The 23763-nt window shown below is 52.1% G+C and overlaps 1 long non-coding RNA gene across 1 annotated transcript in view; it reads right to left on the bottom strand.

The window, feature by feature from the left end:
* LOC135314812 (uncharacterized) overlaps window positions 1-20586 on the bottom strand; it is a 38296-nt gene extending 17710 nt beyond the window's left edge. The window contains exons 1-2 of the long non-coding RNA XR_010374311.1: window positions 20267-20586; window positions 6387-6490 (exon numbers count right to left, since the gene is read on the bottom strand). This is a non-coding gene — a long non-coding RNA (uncharacterized LOC135314812). The remainder of the gene's footprint in view (window positions 1-6386; window positions 6491-20266) is intronic.
* Window positions 20587-23763: the final 3177 nt, after the last annotated feature.

Consider the following 23763-nt stretch of genomic DNA (forward strand, 5'->3'; position numbering starts at 1 on the left):
CATGAAAGCAGCTGACCAAACCCAGCATCCGTAGGGATGGAAAAGAAGCAGGCTGGCTTAATGCTTTGGGAGAACATTCCCATTTTAAGCCAAATTTTTCAACGTTTTGCGGAAGGTAAACCAATGCCTCATTCTTTGAAGGAAACAGAGAAAGAAAATCCCGTCGATAATTTTTTGGCCAGAAAAAGTTTCTCAGAAAAATGTCCTGGGAAAACAGAGCTTATTTTTTGACCAACTCCACCCACAGAAACAGGTGTGTAAGCATGTTATTAATGAATTTATATCAGAGTTGTTGCCAAAGGGAGAAGGTACATAGGAAAGGAAGTTGGACCTTAGTCACTGTTGGGAGAGAAAGGTCAGACCCTGCAAGCACAGATCCTAAGCTGGCTGCCCACACAGAGCCCAGTCGTTGAAATATGGGCTGCTGGGGTACACGTTTCCTCCAGGTTTGCAGGCCTTCGCCAGATGATGACCGGTTGATGGCAGGTTACCCTTCCTTCCTTTTAGACTGAAAAATCCCCTGCTTTCTCAGAAAGGGGAGCAAGAATGGGGGGCCAGGAGCAAGCAAAAACTGGGAGGAAATTGCAATTAGTTTTTTTTCCTTAAAAGATGTCTTTGCTTTTGATTTGGAAAAGCCAGACAATGCCTCCAAGCCAAACCTCAGTCAACACCGAGAAATTACAGTATGGATGTACCCTAGAAGTTACCACCATCGCATCTGCTGTTTCGCAGTTCCCTAACCACACGATGGAGCATGACTTCTTGCTGGAAAACCCCACTGGCTACAGCAACGTTGGAATAAGGCATCGAGTACCCCCAGGGCTTGACGTTAACAGATGAGGCCTGTCTCTAGCTGGGGATGCAGCCGGGCACGTTGTTGCAAGAGAACATTAGCGTCAGTGCATTTACCCCAGTTTGTCAATATACATTTTTTATTTGACTCCTGATTTCCCAGGAAAGCAGAGGCCTGGCCACATACTTTGGAGAGATAAGAGCAAAAAGGAGTCCCTATAATCTCACGCTGACCTCAGCAACGGTGTCTCGCTTCTAATTTCTCTTTAAAGGGTACATACACGTTGCAACTGGCCTCCTGGTCTGCCCCATACCTCCTCCGCTCCAACACTGCCTTCCTTAAGAGCAGGAGAAGGAGATAAGTGCCTAATGAATCAGCAGAGCACATAGTTTCCCTGCAAGAAGCATCTCTCCGGGTTCCTGCCAGATGCCGAGCCTCTCCCCCGCACAGACCGCCCTCGGAGCCAGCCCTGGATTATCAGGGAATTTCAGAGACTTCCCACCACGGCACCAGCCCTGCAGACAAGGAACCTGCAACCTCTCCGTTTCCCAAATGCAAGTGCGGCTTCTCGCCCCTATTTGCAAGGAGAAGGGATGATGGTTTGGGGGGAAAAGCCCAGGGAGACAAACTGTAGCCCCAGACTATGCAGAAAAAGGGCTCCACTGAGTTTAGGGCTGTAACGAGGGGCTGGGTTTGTTAATGCTCTGAGCAGAGGAAGGCATTGGCCTGGACTTCTTAGGTCACAGCGACAGCAGAGGAAGTCTGGCAGGGCCATGATGTGGGATGGAGATTGCTCTCCAGGGTGACTCCAAAAGGCAATAAAAAAGACAATAAGGAGAAAGATAATAAAACCCTCCAGCTTTTTATTTTCTCCCCGCAACGTCAGGCTTTTCAGGAAGGCCTAATGTTTGCCTACAGATTTACTATCCCCCAGGCGCAGGGTGCAAAGGGACAGTTGACGTTATTTGGCAGCTCCTGCGAAGGGCTGCGTAGCCGTCACCAACCCGCTCGCTGGCAGCAAGGACCAGCCAAGGCAGCTTTACCATCGAGCTGATGAAAAATAGGCCACTGAATAGAAATGGGGTTAGAGTGTCCTTTCCCCGAAGAGCCCTAAGAGAGGATCTGCTCGCACAGGACCTTAAATCAGAATTATTCCTGCTGGAGGCTGCTTTTGCAACAAACACCAGCTTGTTCTGCTGGGGATAGGAAGAGCTCTAGACAAACGATGTCACAACCTTGGGGCATCCAGCTGGCACACCACCGAGCATCCTCAGGATGATAAAAGTTGACGCTGGCTTCTCCAGGGGCCAAGAGCAGCTCCAGTTGTTCTGCTTGACCTCAGCTACGTCAAAGCCTCCAGCCCTTGATGCACTCGCCACCCAGACCCCAACTCTGCCCCATGAGCTCACACTGAGCACATACATGGGGTTAAAAAGCCTAAATCCCAAACCAGCACATAGGAGGATGGCTGATACGCCTTGCCTGATGACCATTGCTCCTTGGAGGTCTTGGCTGGTCCCATGAGAATCCCGTTAGCAGGAGCCAGGAAAGCAGGACCTGATTTCCAGGGCTGCTCTGTAAGCCTCACCCACGTCCCCAGCAGTTTTTCATTTGCAAAGCAAACCTGCATTGAGGAGGGACAACAACAAATCCCTCCCGAGGAAGTATCCTTAAACGCGTGTGTCACCCAGACAGCTGGCATGGAGGTGACAGCCCCATCAAGGCACCGAGATAACAATAACTCCAGCAGCTTCTCTGTCAGCGTGTTGAATTAATACTGTTTGAACCGGCCTCAGATATTGCAACTCCTGGCAGGACCCGCGACAGTCGATGTAATTTATTGTTTCTATTGCATGCTCATTTGTATTCCCAAGCAGCCTTGGGGAGTAATTTCTCAATGAGTGGACAGCTGCCGGGGGAGAGGAGCAGAGCCGGGAGCCTGAGATCAGGGAGAGGACATGGGGAAGCCTGGGCAGGACAGCTGCAGCAGGACCCACGGACGAGCTGCAGGCAGGAGCCCCAGGAGCATCATGCGACAAGGCACTACTGAGCAGCCAAATTTTCAGCGGTGGCATCTACCAAATTGCTTGAAGCTCTGCCTCTGTGCCAGGGCCATCTGGCTTTTATGGGGCAGCAGGGTCCAGCAAGCAGAAACCCTCAAAAACAGGGTGGAAGCTGTACTGGTTGAGAACATATACACCACTATTGTCTCCAACAAAGCAAGGAGTAGGACAGTCATATGATGCCCACCCCTAATTCAGTCCTAGCCTTCAACTCTCTCAGCGCACTTGGGATGGCACGTCCGAGGAGTTCAGAAACCACACTGCAAGGCATCAGTAGCCCTGCAAGCTGGGAAACCAATGAAGCATGGCTGTCCGTGGCTTTCAGGCTCACAGCTGGCTTCTCTGGTGGATAGCATGATCCATATTTTGGGCAAAGCCTTTTCCACACTGAGCTGTTCACAATTCTCTTTCCCCTGCAGGGTCTCTCGTGTCTCGTGGGGGTTGTGCTCAGCCCAGCTCCCTACGCAGGAGGTAAAGGCGATGCTCTTCTCTACCCACTCACCCACTTCCAAAAATGCACAAGAACCTCTGGTCTCCAAAATCTCCATCCTTCCATTAAACCCCACTCAAATTGGGTACCACATCTGGAAGCAGTGAGGGGTGGTGGGAGGGACGAGTCAAGCCCAGACACCAGTGCTGCAGCAGGACAGTGAATTTCCCTCATCTTTCCAAGCCCAGGCTGTCTGAACCCGGGTGCTGCACATCCCCGTGGGACGCTCCTGGAGGGGAGCCAAGCTTATGGGTCTAGCTCTTCAAAGATGGTGCTCCAAGGCCAGCAACGTGGAGGGATGGGCTGAGGGATGGGGTGAGAGAGAGCAAAAAAGGTCTTCTGAGAGGAGATTCTGAGTTTTGTTTTCACCCTGAGGCAGCCTGAGCGGTTGGCACTTCACTTTCTTCTCTTTTTCCCCTTGGAACAAGAATGCCTAAATATATATATAAGGAACCATTGGAATGTTTTGTTCCAGAGCAATTGAAATATTATGCTAATATTAGAGGTACCGTGTGATTCTAGAATTACATGAACATCAATATGAAATGAGAAGGCTTAAACGGGTATCTCTTTCATATTCTTCTCCCAACATTTTTCAGTGAAACGAAGGCATTTCCTGCAAAGGATTAGATTGTGCAAAAGCTATTTCCAATGGAAAGCTGCTCTGCTTGGCTAGCTCCGGCAACAGGGAACACAGAATTAGGTGGATAATGGCCAATATAATGACTTCTGGTGAAAACACGGCACATGGACCGACCAAGCTGTGCATTACTGACTGCTCCGGAGAAAAACCCCTCAAATAGCTAAAAAGCAAACATTTGTTCTCACTCAAGGCAAAGAGAATAATTCCTGATTTTATTCTCTTTTGTGGTTTTGTGGGGGGTTTTTTGTTGGTGCTCTCCAATCAGTGACTACCCAGAAAGCCAAAACCCCTCCCCGCCTTCCTTGCAAAGCATGGACACGTCAGGCACCTTGACCATGTTTGCTCGATGTCCCACGGCAAGATGCCCGCACCGTGCCAGAAGTGGTCTCATTAACACCCTCCAGAAACGCTGCCAGAAATGCTTTATAGACTGAATATTGGGAAATCGGTAAAAAACGCCCAAGAAAAAAAACAACAATCCATCCCTTTTAGCTATATGGTCCTGCCCACAGTTGAAAAACACATTAATCTTGCAGAACACGGCCAGCAGACAGGAGCCAAAAGGTTGACACTGGGGTGTGGTGAAGGGGAGACATATTTACATGCTATTGCTCAGCAGGTCACAGCAACAGGATGCTGATAACATCCTGCAAACTTCCTCCCTCAACTGGCGTGGAAAAAAAAAAAATGATGGCCCTGAGGCACATAATGACCAGCCAACCATTCACAAATTCACCTTCTGGGAACCTCGCATTTCAGAGCAGACTGGCAGACGCGTCGCTTTTCTCTCGTTATAAAGAAGACAACTTGAAAGCCAGGAAAACAAGGCAGAGGCAGCAGCGAGGTCTGCGGCCGGCAGGACGATGGGGTGACGGCTCGGCGAGCGCGGCGCTGGCACGGTCACTCCTTTTATTGTTCCAGATGTATTTTAAATTGACCAGCACTAGAAGAGAGCCTTTTTAATAGCTGGGTTTACACGCTTTCCTTGTCCTCTAGACAACAGAGTTCAAAGAGGTTCAGAGCCGCGTTACGCTCTCAATGACACCGATATAAATCCAGATGAAGTCAAAGCAACAGCCTTAGCAGCAGAGGCGCTGCGGATGCCCACAAAAGGCAGGGAGGGGAGCAGATTCTCACCACCTCCACCATCTTTAAAATCCATAAAATTAATTTAATCTAGACTTTGACAAGAGATGCGCACAATTTCTGCAACGCGGTCAGGCTGGGGGTGGGGGGCAGCAAGAGGAAAATGGTTTGCCAAGGCCACCAGGAGGAATTTTTTCTTCCTTTCCAAATGGAAAAGACAAAGACATCCTCAGAAAGAGAAACAAAACCTGCCTGCAAAGAAAAATGGCTGAGAATAAAAATCTAAATTTATCTTGTTTGAGCAAAATAATTTCCTCCGACAAAGGCACTAAATTATAATCCACTCCGGTCATGACGCTTGGTTTTCAGACCAAAGGAGGATGTAACAAGGATCTCTGAGAGATGCTGGGGACATTCACAGGCCCCAGGGAAGGGGCTTTTGCCTCCAGGCATGACTCATTTCCCTTAGAGCATGCACAGCCTGTTTCCAGCCATTTCTTCTCCATATTTAACTCTGCCCCAAAAAAATCCTAAATATCAGTTACAAGAAACCTCCAGTTGCAAGACCTCCTATTCAAATAAATAATGTCTGTTCTGGGCAGGTAGGAAAGCCAGAGCAAGGACTGTAGACGCCTTGGTTATGCTCCCACTAATTTTAATCATCAAGGGTTGCTCTTCACCCTCGAGCAGAGCCCTGCTGAGCTGGTCTCATTACACCTATGCCACGGGCTCTGCTTTCATTATTTGCTCTGATGATAGGATTACCGGGATGGGAGGGTGATGCGAAGCCGGTGGGACCACCACCACCACGTGTAACGTAACACGGGGGGCTGCCCCATGAGGTGGAGCCTGGGAAGGACACAGGAGGTTGCCTCAGGCAGCCGAGACCCCGTGCGCGACACTGCACGAGCCCACTGCCCTTCGGCCTCGGCTCACCCATCTTCGCTGAGCCCCAGCAAACCTCCGTTCCCTAAGGCAAAAATGAAAGCTCATTTGTAAATATGCATTCTTGGAGTTTCGTTCTCAATTCTGGTCTATTTTGCCAAATTCTGGAGAAATGAAACATGACCACACCTCGTAGTTACACAGACAGACACAGATAATATACGCGCCTATAAGCGTGCGCGTACATATATTTCCTCTCAATAGTAAAGCTGCATTTTGGAGCAGATCCAGCAAGCCGCCCCCGGTCCCCACACTTCTGGCGCAGCACTGCAGCATCTCGCAAAGCCCGCCCTGTTGGGTTTTTTTTCACTTTTCCCTCCCAGAAACACTTCTACAAAAGCAAGACCTGCCCTGGATCAAGTCTACCTTCTGCTTGGCCACTCCGAAGAAATTCAGAAATTCTTTTTCTTTGTAGGAAGCACGGCCATTTGTCTTGGCAGGGTCTCCATCGCCGGCCTGGCATGCAACCTCTGCAAAACAACACCTCGCTCAAGTCACCCACGCACGCAGGTAGTGGGGCCATTCCACCCCTGGAGGGTTTCCAGCTCCACCTACGTGCCTGCCCCTATCGCCGCCCTGCTCCTGGATGCTTCTGGTGGAGAGGCTGCAAAAAAATATACACCAAGGTTTGCAAGGAGAGGGGATTTTCACCCAAGTTGAGGAAACTGGGTAGCGGTACTGCACTTTTTCTTGCCTTTGCGGCATCTCTTGTGTTCTCACCCATCAGTTTTGGGGTTTAGCTAGCAGCTCAGCAATGATGACTGCAGGTAGTAGAAGAAACCCCCCCACCAGCGCTGTCCCACATCTCCCTCCTCCCACCCATCAGTCCGTATTGAGAACGTCTCCCCTTGAGCTCATCACAGAAAATTAAGGACCAAATGAAGCTGATACCACCTTCTGGGGGGGTCACCTGCTCAGCAGGTTTCTCTATTTTCAGCTAAGACTGGGGTCACAGCATGCCCAGTAAGTGCCCACAAGCCGGGTCTCGCTCCACCTCAGGCTGGCTCTGGTTTCTGGCTGAAGCCCCGAGCGACACCACGATTTGCCCTGTTTCATTTTCAGGTCATCCTTCCCAGAACAAGAACAGGGAAGCAGAGCCACAGGGCAGCCAGACCTGCTCACGCAGACCCAAGCAGGAGCCCTGGGGCCAGCACACGGGGGCGGCCGTGGCATCCCAGCCCGCCATCCCCAGCAGCTCCTTGCTCCCGTCACAACCTCGCCATGCAAATCCACTGAACACAGATTTCGTGCAAGCTGAATGCAAAGGCAAGCGGAAGCTTTCTCGGCATTGGCACCGGGTTTTGCTGTGTTTCAGGTCATTGGCTTCCAGCCACAGGTATTTTGGAAGGATTTTTGTCCTGGATTCCTGCTCTTTAAGGGCCAGATCCCCCTGGGTGCTGCGTGCAATGAGCTGGGAGCATCCAGCAGCAGGAGTGAGGGATGTAATGGAGTGTATTTTCTTATTGTAGAAACTGGATTTAGTACAAATAACTGGCTTTGGCAGCTTGAACATTCCCCACTTGCTGCTTTAATGCCAAAGGAGGTGACATAAACAGAAATTTCATCTGCCTCCCTTCCCCCCCCACACACACCTACCCAGACTAAACGTGGCCAGGGAAGAAAAAATCTCATTGCTGAGAAATGAGCTGAGATCAAAAAAATAAGTTTCCTTCTGATTTGGTCAAGAGAAAAAAATCCAGGAGAAGAGAGGTCTCAGGGATGGAAACTGGGATCTGCCCCCTCCCAGTTTTAAAATGGCCAAGAAAAGTCTCTGCTGAGAGGTGAGATGATACGTGAGCGCCGGGGAGCTCAGCAGCGCTGTGTGGCCCCAGCGCCCCAGGGGGGTGCAGGTTCTGGGGACCCTGCCCTGATAGACCCTATGGCTATAGGGGCAAAGCAGCCCCAGCAATGCATAGGGGTTACTGCAGCCTCAGGAGCTCCCAGCCATGAGCTGGGTGCCTGCCTTCACACCTTCCCCAGGGAGAAGATGCTCCTGGGGTCCTCCAGCTTCACTGCACGCAGCTCCTGCTTTCCAGGCAGGATCAGAGTTGGAAATCTCTGGCACGCTGGGAAGATAACTGCTAAGAAAGAGCTTTTTTGGGTGCTCAACAGTGGTGGATGCTGTTGTTCCAAGCATAAAAATAAGGCACCTATAGCGCACTGCTCCCTCAGGCACAGCATTTGCAAGGACAGCGGGTGAGAAGGGGAAGCTGGAGTCCCGAAGAGGGGGAAGTGCCAAAGAAACCAATCTGTGGACATGAAAATGAGAATTAAAGGAGAATAAAATAAAAAGGGAAGGTGGAATAAAAGGAGAAGGAGCTTCTTTATCATCACCCTCTTTCCTTCCCCACCCAAGCCTGTATCCTCTTTCCCTGGATCCAAACTCAAGAGGCAGAACCAGAAGGTGCTGGTGGGGCTGACAGGAGCAGGGCAAGGGCTGACGGGCAGACGGACAGCCCAGGGCCAGGACGCAGGCACCTGCCGGGCACCGTGCGGCACACGGGAAACCCTGCTTCACCCAGGCGCTTCCAGCACATCGATGCAGCAGCTTTTGCAGGCTGGTTTCTGCTCTAGATGAAGCGGGGTGAGAGGTTTAAAGCCCAAACACCGAGTTCGCTGGTCCTGCCCATCTGATGCACCCATCTCTGACACCTTGCACTGAGAAAGACCCAGGGGAGAGCCATCTCCATCCACCTCAGCCTTTCCTTGGCCAGCTGGCAGCAGAGCAGTGCTGCTCCGCTTGGGTGGGATTAAAACCCGGCTGATTAAAAAAAAAAACAAAACACAACCCAATAATCTCTCTCACAGCAACGCAGTGCCCCAGCCCCTTCATGCACCGAAGGCGTTAGGTCTCTGCAGCTGAACTTCAAGCCTCAGGAATGCGATTGTCACCGAAAGGGGAAATGGCCGGGGACACTGTCCCAGTTGCTATCTGGCCGCCCCAATTAACGCCTTTGAGCGGCAGCCAGCCGCTAGCTGGAAAGTGAACTTTCCTCTGAACTCCATTCCTCGCGCCAGAGGGAGCTTGTCAGCCCCTGCCTCGCGTCCCTGTGCCCCTTATCTCCCCCCGGAGCTTTCCTGTTTACATTTCCCATTAGATTACTGTAATTAATGCAACAACAGCAGATACTGTTTGGGAACGCGGCTGGCTACCACTCGGCAGAGGAGGGCTCAGGGCTGCTGGCAGGGATGAGCAGCAGCTCCTGCAACACAGCTTTGCAGCTGCTCAGCCCCGTACCTGGAGATGCTCCCTGAGCTGCGCCAGCGCATCTCTGATCCCAGAAAGTTGGGGCGACACCCCCTCCTATAAACCTGATCGCAGATTTGGCTGAAGATTTAGTTCCAGTGGGAAGAAAGCAAGCAAGCCAAAATGCAACCAAGCCCGTCTCTAACGCACCCCAGAGGGGTCTGGGCGTGCAGCAGGGGAATAGGTGCAAACAGCCGCTGCCCTGGGGGTGTATTTTTGGCTGCACACCCCAAAACCAGCTGCAGGGCTGAAGCTAGCCTTGGCACGAGGGGAGCACCTTGGGGCAAGGCAGTGGGCACTGTAAAACACAGCAGACAGAAGCTCCCTGCCTCCAACCCCATTAATCCTTCAGGAGGTGCAGTTAGTATCCAGCGTACAGACTAGCACTGCAGGTATTTGCACCTGCGTGGTGTAACGCTGCCTTTTCTCAGAAAGTGGCCGATTTCTCCCTATTTCTTCCTTGCCCCAGTTTTGCCCTGCAGGCAAAAGCGCAGGTACCGGGCACGGCTGCTGGAGTCTGTCCGGTCTGAGGGCAGGGGAGGGAGGGTAGGAGGAGTACCGTGTGCTCAAATACAGCCTTTACACATTTTCTTCCACTCCTATTTCCCCAGCTATCTCTAATATTAAACAAAATGTGTCATAGGGAATCTCCGCTCTTGGTCTAGGAGTGGGTCAGGCTCAGTTACCACTTTCTTGGAGAGACAAGGAGAAACCTGCCCCGATTTCCCTGCACCCCTCATCTCCCCCCCCACACCAGGAGAAGACCCCATTATTCCATACCATGGCTCTGAGTCCTGATAACAGCCGATGCCATTCCCTCTGATGCCGATGGGCAATCGTCTGGGGGAAACTGGAGTCATAAACCCCATCCCTCGCCCTCGATTGAAGGCGAGCCCTGTGCAGATCACTATCTGAATCAAAGTCCCCCAGCTGATGTATGGGCTGGGCTGTGTGTCAGGGACCCTTTGGTGGAAACAGCCCCTTGCTGTTATATGGCACCCAGGGGAACTGTAGCTATCGGCTTTCCAGACCTCTCGAGTCCTGGGGGATTTAGTGGAGGGGGGTCAGAGGGAGGCTGGGACCTGTGGCACATCTGTGCTCCCCCTCATCGACACGTTGGTAGCAGGCTAATAGGTGCTATATAAAAAGCCCAAAAGCAGGGAGGAGAAGATATGTATCTTCAAGGAGGGAAGAAATTTAGCAGGAGGGCAAAGTAAAACAAGAGAAAAAAGGAGGAAAAGAAAAAAAAAAAAAAAGCAGGCTTTGAAATCAAAGCCCTGGTTGATCCCGTCTCGGGGCTGGGAGGTGGCCTGGGGAGCAGATGAGCAGGGAGATGTGGGCCGGCAGGGGAAACCTGCCCCTGGGATGTGGATGTGGTTATTATTAATAGATCTTTTTGGTGGGGCACACGCAGATATCATTGCAGGCTGGCTCCTGTGACCCAGCAGAGCCAGACTTTCTGTGCTGGTGACTTCCAAGCAGGTCTCCTTAAGGAAAATCAATTTGCCTCCAGTGCCTGTGAGCTCTTCCCCTTAACTGGTAGCCCCCAAAAGCATCGATATTCAGCCTTTATCAACATAGGGCAGAAGCAAAACAGACATAGGCCCAAATCTGGAGGGAGCCTCAAAGTCCAGAAAAGCTGCATTCTGATCTTGGCCCACAATATTGATTTTCTCACTAACTGGCCAAATTACACACATATACCCTGAAGCATTACTGCTTGGCATGTACTTCTCTCCAGACTCCATTTTTCTAGCACATTCAGCTCATTTATTTTTTGCCTTCCGTGCAATAAATCCTGCTCATTCTCTAAGTGTGATCAAAACAGACACTGCAGTCTGCTGCCATTCCCCAGATTTCTTGCCTGTGGGTGATCTCTCGCTCCTCTGTCGCTTGGGGACTCCGCAGCTGCCAGCCGCTGCCACGCTCATCCCCGACATAAACCTGCCACCTTTCACTTCAGGCATTGAAAACAACATTTCCCTTTTGAAACCCCATCAGCTGCCAAGGCAGGAGGGCTTGGAAACAAGCCCTCTCGCTGCTCTTGCTTGCCATGCTTGCATGTGTTCCCCACCTGGCAGATTTGCAGCTTGCATGTCAGCGGCACTGACCCTGCTGCAGCTCCTGAGCGAGCCCCCGTCGCCGCTGTGATTTGCGGCACGCCGGCTGCCCGAGGGTCTCTGGTTGTGTGGGAAGGGAATTAACCTATTTGCAAGGAGGAGTGAGGGAACAGCTGATCTTGTTTTCCCCTGTCCCTCCAGCTCTGTGTGCAACACGCCTCCCTGAGAGCTCTGCAGCGGCCTTAACTCCTCTGGCTGGAAAAAACATGAACCATCATCCTTGCTGCTGGGGCAATAAATATTCCCCCCTCCACCCACCCTCACAGCAGGGTCAAGAGCCTGCAGGTCAGCCCAGACAAGCTGAGGATGCTCGTAGCTCGCCGCCCTGCTTGCCTCCAGCCACGCAGCTCACACCATTTTTCCTGCGCGTCCCCCGGCGAGAGCTGCTGCCTGCTACCGATTTAGGATGGCATCCAAATCCTTTGGAGCCAACGGCTACGGCCGTGCCAGGAGCAGAGGCTCTGCTCTAACAAGGCAGAGGGCAAGGGCAGGAGTGCCACATGCTCACGTGTCGCCGCGCATCGCTGCGGGGGGATGCTCCTGCGGGTGGGAAAGGCCCCTTTGGCGGCGTAGCTCCGTTTTGCCTGCGCTGGTTGCTAAGGGCAGCCTGGAGGAGCTAAGCTGCAGGCAAGCCCTTGAGATTGTGGTGAAATTATACAGCTCATTTGATGAAATCATACCCTTGCTGGCAAATGAAAAATCCAGCAGCACAACAAATCCTGCCCGGGGGCTCTAGGATTAGATTAAAAACACAGCAGCCACTTGACACAAAGCACCAATTCAGTATAAATTCAGGCTGCTGGTTCACAGCTGCCTGTTCATCTGTGTATTGCAGATCTCGTGCCAGATCAGGAATTGTCTGTGCCACTCCACCCTCCTGTCTCGGGCATCGCCGCGGCTCCCTGGGCAGCACCACGCAGCAGGAAGCTGCCACACACTCAGCTCAGGGGCTCCGGTTAATCTAGCACCCATGACATGCACAGCGCTCAAGGCCTATGCAATATCCAAGACATGCGCCCGAGATACATGCACAGCACCCTCCATGCGTGCAGCAGAGCATGAGACATTCACAGCACCCAAGATGCATGCAGCACCCTCCATGCGTGCAGCAGAGCATCTGAGACATTCACAGCACCCAAGACACATGCAGCACCCTCCATGCGTGCAGCAGAGCATCTGAGACATTCACAGCACCCAAGACACATGCAGCACCCTCCATGCGTGCAGCAGAGCATCTGAGACATTCACAGCACCCAAGACACATGCAGCACCCTCCATGCGTGCAGCACAGCATCTGAGACATTCACAGCACCCAAGACACATGCAGCACCCTCCATGCGTGCAGCAGAGCATCTGAGACATTCACAGCACCCAAGACACATGCAGCACCCTCCATGTGTGCAGCAGAGCATCTGAGACATTCACAGCACCCAAGACACATGCAGCACCCTCCATGCGTGCAGCAGAGCATCTGAGACATTCACAGCACCCAAGACACATGCAGCACCCTCCATGCGTGCAGCAGAGCATCTGAGACATTCACAGCACCCAAGACGCACGCAGCACCCTCCATGCGTGCAGCACAGCATCTGAGACATTCACAGCACCCAAGACACATGCAGCACCCTCCATGCGTGCAGCACAGCATCTGAGACATTCACAGCACCCAAGACACATGCAGCACCCTCCATGCGTGCTGCACAGCATCTGAGACATTCACAGCACCCAAGACGCATGCAGCACCCTCCATGCATGCAGCAGAGCATCTGAGACATTCACAGCACCCAAGATGCATGCAGCACCCTCCATGCGTGCAGCACAGCATCTGAGACATTCACAGCACCCAAGATGCATGCAGCACCCTCCATGCATGCAGCACAGCATCTGAGACATTCACAGCACCCAAGATGCACGCAGCACCCTCCATGCGTGCAGCACAGCATGAGACATTCACAGCACCCAAGACGCATGCAGCACCCTCCATGCGTGCAGCACAGCATCTGAGACATTCACAGCACCCAAGACGCATGCAGCACCCTCCATGCGTGCAGCACCGCATGAGACATTCACAGCACCCAAGACGCATGCAGCACCCTCCATGCGTGCAGCACAGCATGAGACATTCACAGCACCCAAGATGCATGCAGCAGAGCATGAGACATTCACAGCACCCAAGATGCATGCAGCACCCTCCATGCATGCAGCAGAGCATCTGAGACATTCACAGCACCCAAGACGCATGCAGCACCCTCCATGCGTGCAGCACAGCATGAGACATTCACAGCACCCAAGATGCATGCAGCAGAGCATGAGACATTCACAGAACCCAAGATGCATGCAGCACCCTCCATGCATGCAGCACAGCATGAGACATTCACAGCACCCAAGACGCATGCAGCACCCTCCATGCGTGCAGCACAGCATGAGACATTCACAGCACCCAAGATGCATGCAGCACCCTCCATGCATGCAGCACAGCATCTGAGACATTCACAGCACCCAAGACACATGCAGCACCCTCCATGCGTGCAGCACAGCATCTGAGACATTCACAGCACCCAAGACGCATGCAGCACCCTCCATGCGTGCAGCAGAGCATCTGAGACATTCACAGCACCCAAGACACATGCAGCACCCTCCATGCGTGCAGCACAGCATCTGAGACATTCACAGCACCCAAGACGCATGCAGCACCCTCCATGCGTGCAGCAGAGCATGAGACATTCACAGCACCCAAGACGCATGCAGCACCCTCCATGCGTGCAGCACAGCATCTGAGACATTCACAGCACCCAAGACGCATGCAGCACCCTCCATGCGTGCAGCACTGCATCTGAGACATTCACAGCACCCAAGACACATGCAGCACCCTCCATGCGTGCAGCAGAGCATGAGACATTCACAGCACCCAAGATGCATGCAGCACCCTCCATGCGTGCAGCACAGCATGAGACATTCACAGCACCCAAGACGCATGCAGCACCCTCCATGCGTGCAGCAGAGCATCTGAGACATTCACAGCACCCAAGACGCATGCAGCACCCTCCATGCGTGCAGCAGAGCATCTGAGACATTCACAGCACCCAAGACACATGCAGCACCCTCCATGCGTGCAGCAGAGCATCTGAGACATTCACAGCACCCAAGACACATGCAGCACCCTCCATGCGTGCAGCAGAGCATCTGAGACATTCACAGCACCCAAGACACACGCAGCACCCTCCATGCGTGCAGCACAGCATCTGAGACATTCACAGCACCCAAGACACATGCAGCACCCTCCATGCGTGCAGCACAGCATCTGAGACATTCACAGCACCCAAGACGCATGCAGCACCCTCCATCCGTGCAGCACAGCATCTGAGACATTCACAGCACCCAAGACGCATGCAGCACCCTCCATCCGTGCAGCACAGCATCTGAGACATTCACAGCACCCAAGACGCATGCAGCACCCTCCATGCGTGCAGCACAGCATCTGAGACATTCACAGCACCCAAGATGCATGCAGCACCCTCCATGCATGCAGCACTGCATCTGAGACATTCACAGCACCCAAGACACACGCAGCACCCTCCATGCGTGCAGCACAGCATGAGACATTCACAGCACCCAAGACACATGCAGCACCCTCCATGCGTGCAGCAGAGCATCTGAGACATTCACAGCACCCAAGACACATGCAGCACCCTCCATGCGTGCAGCAGAGCATCTGAGACATTCACAGCACCCAAGACACATGCAGCACCCTCCATGCGTGCAGCAGAGCATCTGAGACATTCACAGCACCCAAGACGCATGCAGCACCCTCCATGCATGCAGCACAGCATGAGACATTCACAGCACCCAAGACGCATGCAGCACCCTCCATGCGTGCAGCACAGCATCTGAGACATTCACAGCACCCAAGATGCATGCAGCACCCTCCATGCGTGCAGCACAGCATGAGACATTCACAGCACCCAAGACACATGCAGCACCCTCCATGCGTGCAGCAGAGCATCTGAGACATTCACAGCACCCAAGACACACGCAGCACCCTCCATGCATGCAGCACAGCATCTGAGACATTCACAGCACCCAAGATGCATGCAGCACCCTCCATGCGTGCAGCACAGCATCTGAGACATTCACAGCACCCAAGACACATGCAGCACCCTCCATGCGTGCAGCACTGCATCTGAGACATTCACAGCACCCAAGACACATGCAGCACCCTCCATCCGTGCAGCACAGCATCTGAGACATTCACAGCACCCAAGATGCATGCAGCCCCCTCCATGCGTGCAGCAGAGCATCTGAGACATTCACAGCACCCAAGACACATGCAGCACCCTCCATGCGTGCAGCAGAGCATGAGACATTCACAGCACCCAAGACACACGCAGCACCCTCCATGCATGCAGCACCGCATGTGAGACATTCACAGCACCCAAGACACATGCAGCACCCTCCATGCGTGCAGCACAGCATCTGAGACATTCACAGCACCGAAGGCGCATGCAGCACCCTCCATGCGTGCAGCACAGCATCTGAGACATTCACAGCACCCAAGACACATGCAGCACCCTCCATGCGTGCAGCACTGCATCTGAGACATTCACAGCACCCAAGACACACGCAGCACCCTCCATGCGTGCAGCACAGCATCTGAGACATTCACAGCACCCAAGACGCATGCAGCACCCTCCATGCGTGCAGCACCGCATCTGAGACATTCACAGCACCCAAGACACATGCAGCACCCTCCATGTGTGCAGCAGAGCATCTGAGACATTCACAGCACCCAAGACGCATGCAGCACCCTCCATGCGTGCAGCACCGCATCTGAGACATTCACAGCACCCAAGACACATGCAGCACCCTCCATGCGTGCAGCACAGCATCTGAGACATTCACAGCACCCAAGACACATGCAGCACCCTCCATGCATGCAGCACTGCATCTGAGACATTCACAGCACCCAAGACGCATGCAGCACCCTCCATGCGTGCTGCACAGCACCCGGGAGGAAGGCCAGGGCCGGCGTGTGGGTCGCTGTGGCTCTCACTAGAGGGAGGCAGTCTCCAAGAGAAGCTGGACGAGGATGCCTCTGGGCAGCCAGAGCTTTCCAGGCTGCCTGGAGAGGCGGCATGAAGCAGCCTTGGGAGATTCTGTGCTACTGCCAATGTGCAAGACATTTCCCTTGGAGCTGCCTCGGATCAGCCCGGATCTGAACCTCCTCGGCGCTCACCAGGACGGAGAGAGGCTTTGGCATCAGCCGTGGAGAGTCTAAAGGAGAGCTGGACTTGGTCCAGCACTATTTTGGGGAGTGGTGTGCAGTTGCCCTTGCCTCCCCAAAATCGAGTCTCCCTCCCAGGTTAACCCCCCCCCATTCCCAAAGGCCGGCACATGCGGGCATTGCTCTCCCCGTGACCTTCCTCCAGCCACTGCAGACCCGCTGCGGAGAAATCTGGGTTTAGCTGAGTCCTGTCTTGGTCCAATCTCATACCACTGTTTCCTTCCACTCTCCTACTGCTCGGAGAAAAATCACTGGGAATCAGTCCTGTGTGGATTAAAGCGGGACTTTAAACCACCGTGCCATCCAGGTTACGCTAAGCATCGGTCAGATGTGATTTACACCAGCACAGAAAATAGCGGCTCCCCTAAATGCATAATAAAGCGATGCACCCGTTACACCTGGGCAGTAAAACCGCGTGCTAACAGCAAGCCAGGGCAGGCCTGAATGGAGGAACAGCACTGATAAATGCATCTTCCCACTGCATCAGGACTTTCTGTAGGAAGAGATAACCGTGGGGCCGCCGAGAAGTGCGTAACTGGCCATTTAAAGAGGGTAGCGCCGGCAGAAAAGCAGGGAATTCAGGATTTTGCCTTCATTTCTTCTCCAAAACAATTTAATTTGTAGGGGTTTTAGCTGGGACATTAATGCTTTAAAAGCTTCACATATTTGTGAAGAATATTATTCATTCTTACTATATACATGCGCAGGTTTTATGTGAAGAAGTATGAATATACAAAATACAGTGTCGTTATATCTAGAAGTGAAATATAAATGCCGCCATTCTTAATCGGTTTTCAAAACCAAGGGAACAATTTTTAAAAGACAGCATAATCACTGCATTATGGTATTTAGAAAAATACCTGCTTGGCTGGGCAACTTGTTATATAGCCATTTAATGATTACAGGATAGACAGATAGACCAGCAAGTAGGATAAAGATTTACAGAGACCTGATCCAAAAGCCCCCTCTTAAACATTCAGCTTTGCATCTAAATACTGTGGTTTTCTGAAGCTTTGTAAAATAGTCTGGAATAAAACCAAATACTTTAAAAAATCAATATGGGTAGATGGTTCCACTTCCTCTCTCGCCTTAGGGAAAGAAGAGCCTAGCGAAGGAATAAGTTAAATTTTTAAGGAAGTTTGAGAAAAAGTTTGATTTTGAAACCCCAGGGTGCCTTCTCTAGCCTGATTTAGGGGAAAAAGCTGTGTTTCTGCTTTCTCGTTAGCACTCAGGGTGACATTTTTGCTGCTCAGCTGCCAGGGCAATGCCTCTTCCAGCTGAGGTCTGCGCAAAATCCCTCCCAGCACGGCTGCCTAGCACAGGCTGCTAATTCAGGTGGTCCTTTTGCGATGCCCAGCGCCTTCAAACAGCTCCTGACGTGCTCCGCGTGCTCCCGCGGCTGCGTTTTGCTAAAAACCCGAGATGCTAAAACACGCTCGGCGCTCTCCCGAAAGAGTGCAGAAATAGCTGAATTAGCGGAGCCCTGAGAGAGGTCGTTAGGAGCTGACCTTATTTAATGACAGCTATTTATCTAGAGAGACAGGAGGTCGCCCAAAGCTTAACTCCAGGCAAAGAGCACAGCAGAGCTCCTCTCGACTTACTGCTCCTTCCCGCAAACTCGCCGGTTGCCAAAAGGTATCACTTGGTGCATATTAAGCATCCTAAATATCGTGCTGTTAATCGGCAACAATAAATGGGAAAATATGATTTAATTTCAGTGAGGAACTTCCATGGAAACTGTGTTTTCTGGCTCCCAAGGCATTCTAATACAATATTCACCTAAATCACTGTGTTTAAGCATCCATCTGTTACAAGCACTGCTTAATATAAATGGCTCAGAAAATTCAAAGGAGGATTCAGATTCAAAGTCTCCCAGCTGTGAAGGGATTTCTTTCCCTGAACGAAGGGCCAGTTTAATTTGGGGTCTAAAAAGAGGAGATTTGTTCCAGGAGGAACTCGAGCACATCACCCAAAGCAGGGCTTGCTCCGTGCATCCCCTTGCCTTCCCAGCTAAAGACAGCTGGTCTCTACCCAGCTCTAGGTACAGACCTAGAAGAGGTTTTTGGAACAAAACACAGCAAAAAAGGAAAGCCAGCTTCTTCAGATGAGTTTCTTGGCAGTTCAAGGCTTTTTGGTTGAATTTGGGCTGCAACAGAGCCCTTCTGCAGCACATTCCCACCCCGTGCCTGCTCTGAGCCACCCTGGGGAGTTAGTCCAGCCAAAAAAACTAGTCATTGGTCTTTTCAGAAAGGTTATTTTTGGCAGGATCGGTTCCTTGAACCGGTTGGCATCCCGGGCCCTGGAGCACCAGAGTCTGCAGGAGCCACGTCCCCAGGGAGAGAGGATAGGCCAGGACTTCTGATGCAAACCCGCAGCCACGCTCACTTCCTCCCACTGCAGCTTTCCCGTGTGACCTCCAGGGTTTTTGGGAAGCTAGCTTTAGCCTCATGAAGCTATCCCCCTGCCATGGGCGGAGAGGAGCTCCCCAGCTCCAGCCCTGCCCCAAACCCTCCCCTTTGAGAGCCTTCGGGGCTCTCCCCACCTCAACCCCTTCTTCTCCACTTCTCAGATCCCAAGTCTTGACGCATTGGGACGCCCTTGTTGTGAGACCTGCGCTGCATTAGCCGCGATCATGGAGGTATCTGACCTCGCAAGCTTACGTGTAGCTTGCTCTGGGCTTGCACCTTGCCCACACCTTCCAGTAGAGCAGCAGGGACCGTCTCCCAGGCTCAGATAGCTCCTGGAGAAAGGAGCAACCACAGGGGTTGGCATCAAGCATGCACCGGTCCTACCAATCAATTGGGAGTGGGATGTTGTCCCTGCAAGAAGGAAAATCTAGCGATGGGGCCAGGATGCCACATCCTTACCCTTTTGCATACAATGTGCAAGGCTGCCTTCCTGCTCACGGGCATCAGAAAAGATCATCTGAGGTACCTGGTCCATCCTATTTTCAGCCAGCTTTGTGCCCAGAAAGCTTTTGGCAGCCTTTTTTGGAAGATATGTCTGAAGATACATACCCAAGCTGAGTTTGGTGCTTCCATAACCTTCTCCCTCCACTTTTTCTACCTCTTTTCACCCAGCTTCGGCCACAACTCACTCATTCTCTGCTTCAAGCACTGTTGTGTGTTTTGGCACAGAGGTTTCACAAAGGAGCTCTTTTTCATAACAATCATGGGCTGCATCCCATGACTGGGTTCCAATGAGATCTAACCCTGCTGCAGATGAAGGCCTCCACCGCGGTTTATCTGTGGCTGTGTGTGCGTGCACAGACCAGTCTTTGCCTGCTTTGGTCCCAGTTTAGGCAGGCACACCAGCAGAGGTCTACCTCTGGTCTAAGGCTTCCTTTGTTATAACCTCACCTTCATCCCTCCAGGCAATGGACACGGCAGTTGGGATTTGTTCCTATTTGCCCTGCAGCCCATGCAAGTTACCCTGGGCTCCCTCTGGAGCCACCAAAGAGCATTCACATCCCTGGGACAACCAAGCCCACAAGAGATGCTCGTAGGAAGGTCCCTGACCCCACCAACCCGCCAGGAGAGCCCAGGGCAGATCTCCCCCGCAGTGCAGCCAGCACAGCCAAGCACCCATGGGCTCTTACCTTCCGCACCGATGCTCTGGCTTTCAGTGCAGCAGGATTTCACCCCCACTAAACCCAACCCGAGGGAGATGCACGGTCAGAGTTTGTCAAACCCCACAAGCTGTGTTTGTCTCCTGGCTCAGCAGCGCGTCTCGCAGAAAGAGGAAATGGTTTGGAGGCCGCTGCTTTTTTTTTTTCTTTTTTTTTTTTTCAGATGAACAAAATATAAACTAAATGCTGACACGAAGGAGCAACAGGGAAGAAGTTTTGCACCAAGAGAAAGTTTGGCAGTGGCTGAGCAGTTCCCACGAATGCTTTCCTGCAGGAGGGGATGAGCTCTGCTGCAGGGGACAGGGCTTTACGTATGGAAATAATTCTGCGGTGGTGCCTTCAGGTGCCAAAGCAGCTTCACAGCCAGCCTGCTATTAGTGCTGGAACAACCAGCACCGGGATTTTTCCCCTTGCAGAGACACCAGGTGATTCCTGCAAGCAGGCAGCTAAGAAGTTTTTAGGATAAACCTTGTGTCTTGGGAGCATGACTAAGAAAAGAATTTCTTCCTAACCAGAGGTTTGCTTAGACCCTCCCCAGAACTGCTATGGCACAGCTGACATCAGGGTTTGGTCTAGGGGCTTAGAGCAGAAGTGGGTCTTCTGGCTCTGGACACCCAGTACCTGGGTCCTCCCACATTCCCCTTAAGAAATAAATAGTCCTGTTCATTTTCCAAAGTTTGCTTTGGTAAAAGAGGACATCAGCGAGAAACAGTGCCTTGAGGTGGTCACTGAGCAGCCCTCGCGGGGCTGATCTCACTACCTGTGTGATGGAGCAGGGACGGGAGCTCATTGCAACGCCCAGCTCCACCAGCTGCCGGGACACAAACACGCTGCAGCGCTATTTATCAGTGAACACAGGCACTTCTCTCCTTGTACAGCAGCCTAATGGGATTTTCTAAGCAGAAGACGCCCGAGGAAGGGAACATAGCAAAGGAGAGGGATGCTCATGATGGGGAGGAACCAGCAATGTTACATCTCCAGCCGCAAAGGGAGAGCAAGAGCAGCTGATGCTCCTCAGCGCTTGCAGCATCCCTGCCAGCTGTTGCCTAAGCTCACCAGAAGGGTTTCTGAAGAAATAGTCATCTCCCTACAGCTTTAGAATCCTCAATAGCAAGCCTTAAAGAAAATCTGCTAGCAGCCATTAACTCTGATACAGCTCTCCCCAGACTCAGACAGCTATAGCTTAGGAACAGCCTACTGAAAGCATTTCCAAGAGATGCAGTCTACATTTAAAACCAAATTCAGCAAATACGCTGGGCTAAGAGCTCCAGCAGCAGCTATAAGACAAAAAAAGGAACAACCAAGTAGCTCAACCCTTTCACCTCCCTTCAGCAAACGCGTACAGCCCAAGCACATAGGTTACACAGCCTACAAGGTACCTGACCTGCTCCAACCACTGAAGCGTCAGAAAAAAAGCCAAAGCACTGCAGCAAAAGCACTTCCTTTCCCCCTGCTCCCAATTAGCCTCATTAGCCATAGCAGAGGCACCCTGCTGAATTGAAAGGGTCTGTGGTCAAACAAGCATGTTGGGGAGGTGTCTATATAAAGGTGAGACTTGTTTGTTGTGTAGGTAATGGAAATAAGGGTAGGAAGGCTTGTTTTGGTGGGGGTTGTAGCTAGCTCTGCTGTAGGTAACAGGAGTAATTTTCTTTATTGACTACATTAATACCAGAAGATGAAATAGAGCTGGAAAAGATCACTGGGAGAGCTTAAGCAGAGGAATGTGATTGCTGTGGATGTTTTGCTGTTTACACTCCAGGCAGAAAGTTAGAGAGAGCAGAAAATGAGCCCTAGCCTGGGTGGGATTAGCTGGAAAACCATCTAAGCCCAGGACCCTGAGTGTCTCTGATCATGTTTTCTGTGATGGGAATTTGTAGCAGCCACAGATACAGAAATTACCTACATACTTGCTGTTTGCCATGATCTGAGCTGAGGAACAAGCTTAGGGGGGGGAAAAAAAAAGGGCTGTGGGGATGGGAGCATGTTTCCCCCAGGTTCCTGCTGAGCTGCTGGTGAGGGGTTTGAGGATCGGGTCTGCCAGCCTGCAGTAGTGCCCTGGTTCGGATACAGACCAAGGTATATCAGAAAACTTTCCTCAGCTCTGGCAGAGCTGCAGATTTTGCTCGAGTGCTGGGCTTGGCTAACCCAGCTGCTCAGCAGCAACTTGCACTTTTTAAAAAAATAAAGCAGTTTTGTATCCCCCGTACACAGTCAAACCACCACGGCTGTGAAAGAGGAGTGCTCCGAGCGCGGAAGGACTGTGCCACAGGCATTGCCATCGCTAATGAAGAGAAAAGCAACAGCTTCAGCTGCCAAAAGGTCTGCGCTTGCAGTAGCGGCGCTTTATTTTTAGGGAGTTTGCAAGGCGGAACAGCAGCGCAGCACGCACAGCCACTGGGTGGCAATCGCCATCCGGCTGCAGCACCCAGCCAGCACCCCTGGGGCCCGCTGAGCATCCCTTCCCTTCACCCCACATGCAAATGCAGGAACATCTGGTAGCAAGGACTTATAAAGATAGCCCTCAGCTAAGCAAATACAGGAACAGGGTCTCAACGAGGCTGTCATGTAGTTAAAGCTTTTTTTTATTATTATTTTTTTTAATGCTCATTTGCCTGTTGTAGATTGCCGTGCTGTGTTTTGATCTGCTTTATTGCCCGTCCGCAGATGCTGTGCAGCGTGTGGTCTGGCACGGTGGCAGTGTCCCCATCCTGCTGGGGAAAAGTGGCCCTTTGAGAAGCGATACTGTCCTTTGAAGGGTGTGAATTATTCTTAAATCTTCTAGTTTACCCTCCCTGGCTGCTTTGAGCAGGGCCAGGTGTCCCTTGTCCAGGATCCAGGCTGTGCCCAGGGCTGGGGCTCGACAGCATCGTGGGGGCACCCAGGCAATACTCGAGGCTGGAGGCAGATTCAGTGTGGTTCTGCTGCAGGTTTCCTTTGCAGCCTTGGGCAAATCCTCCTGTGTGCTCCGGCCTCCACTCACTGCCTGTGCAATGGGGGCATCCGCACGACTCTGTCCCAGAGAGAGACAAGGGTATATGTAAAATACCCTGAGTGCTTAAGGTGTACTTCCAGCAAGTTTTTTTTCATGTATACTGCACAACAGCATAGTTTAGACCCAAAGATCTGATGATTCAGGTCTACATGCTAAAATGCAGCAGCCAGCAAACCACATGGACCTTTGCTATTGTTGGCTCTACCCAGGTCCCCACTGCAGTTTTCAGAGCTGCTTTACCACCAGCGTTACCCTGTACCACACGGATAACAAATCTTCAAACACCACCTTCACCCCTGCCTTGCAAAAAAAAAATGCTTTACCCAGGACTTGGCTCTTGCGGTCCAAGCTGGTTTTGAAGAGCCCCAAGATGTTGGGCTGATGGCCATGGAGGAGACCAACCGCCCTAGAGCAGGCACTCTGCCCTGACATGAGCACAGCCACCTTTTCCCCCCCTCTCCCCAAACCGCTGCCC

This window comes from Phalacrocorax carbo, chromosome 8 (assembly GCF_963921805.1).
Source record: "Phalacrocorax carbo chromosome 8, bPhaCar2.1, whole genome shotgun sequence".
In the NCBI taxonomy this organism is placed as follows: Eukaryota; Metazoa; Chordata; class Aves; order Suliformes; family Phalacrocoracidae; genus Phalacrocorax; species Phalacrocorax carbo.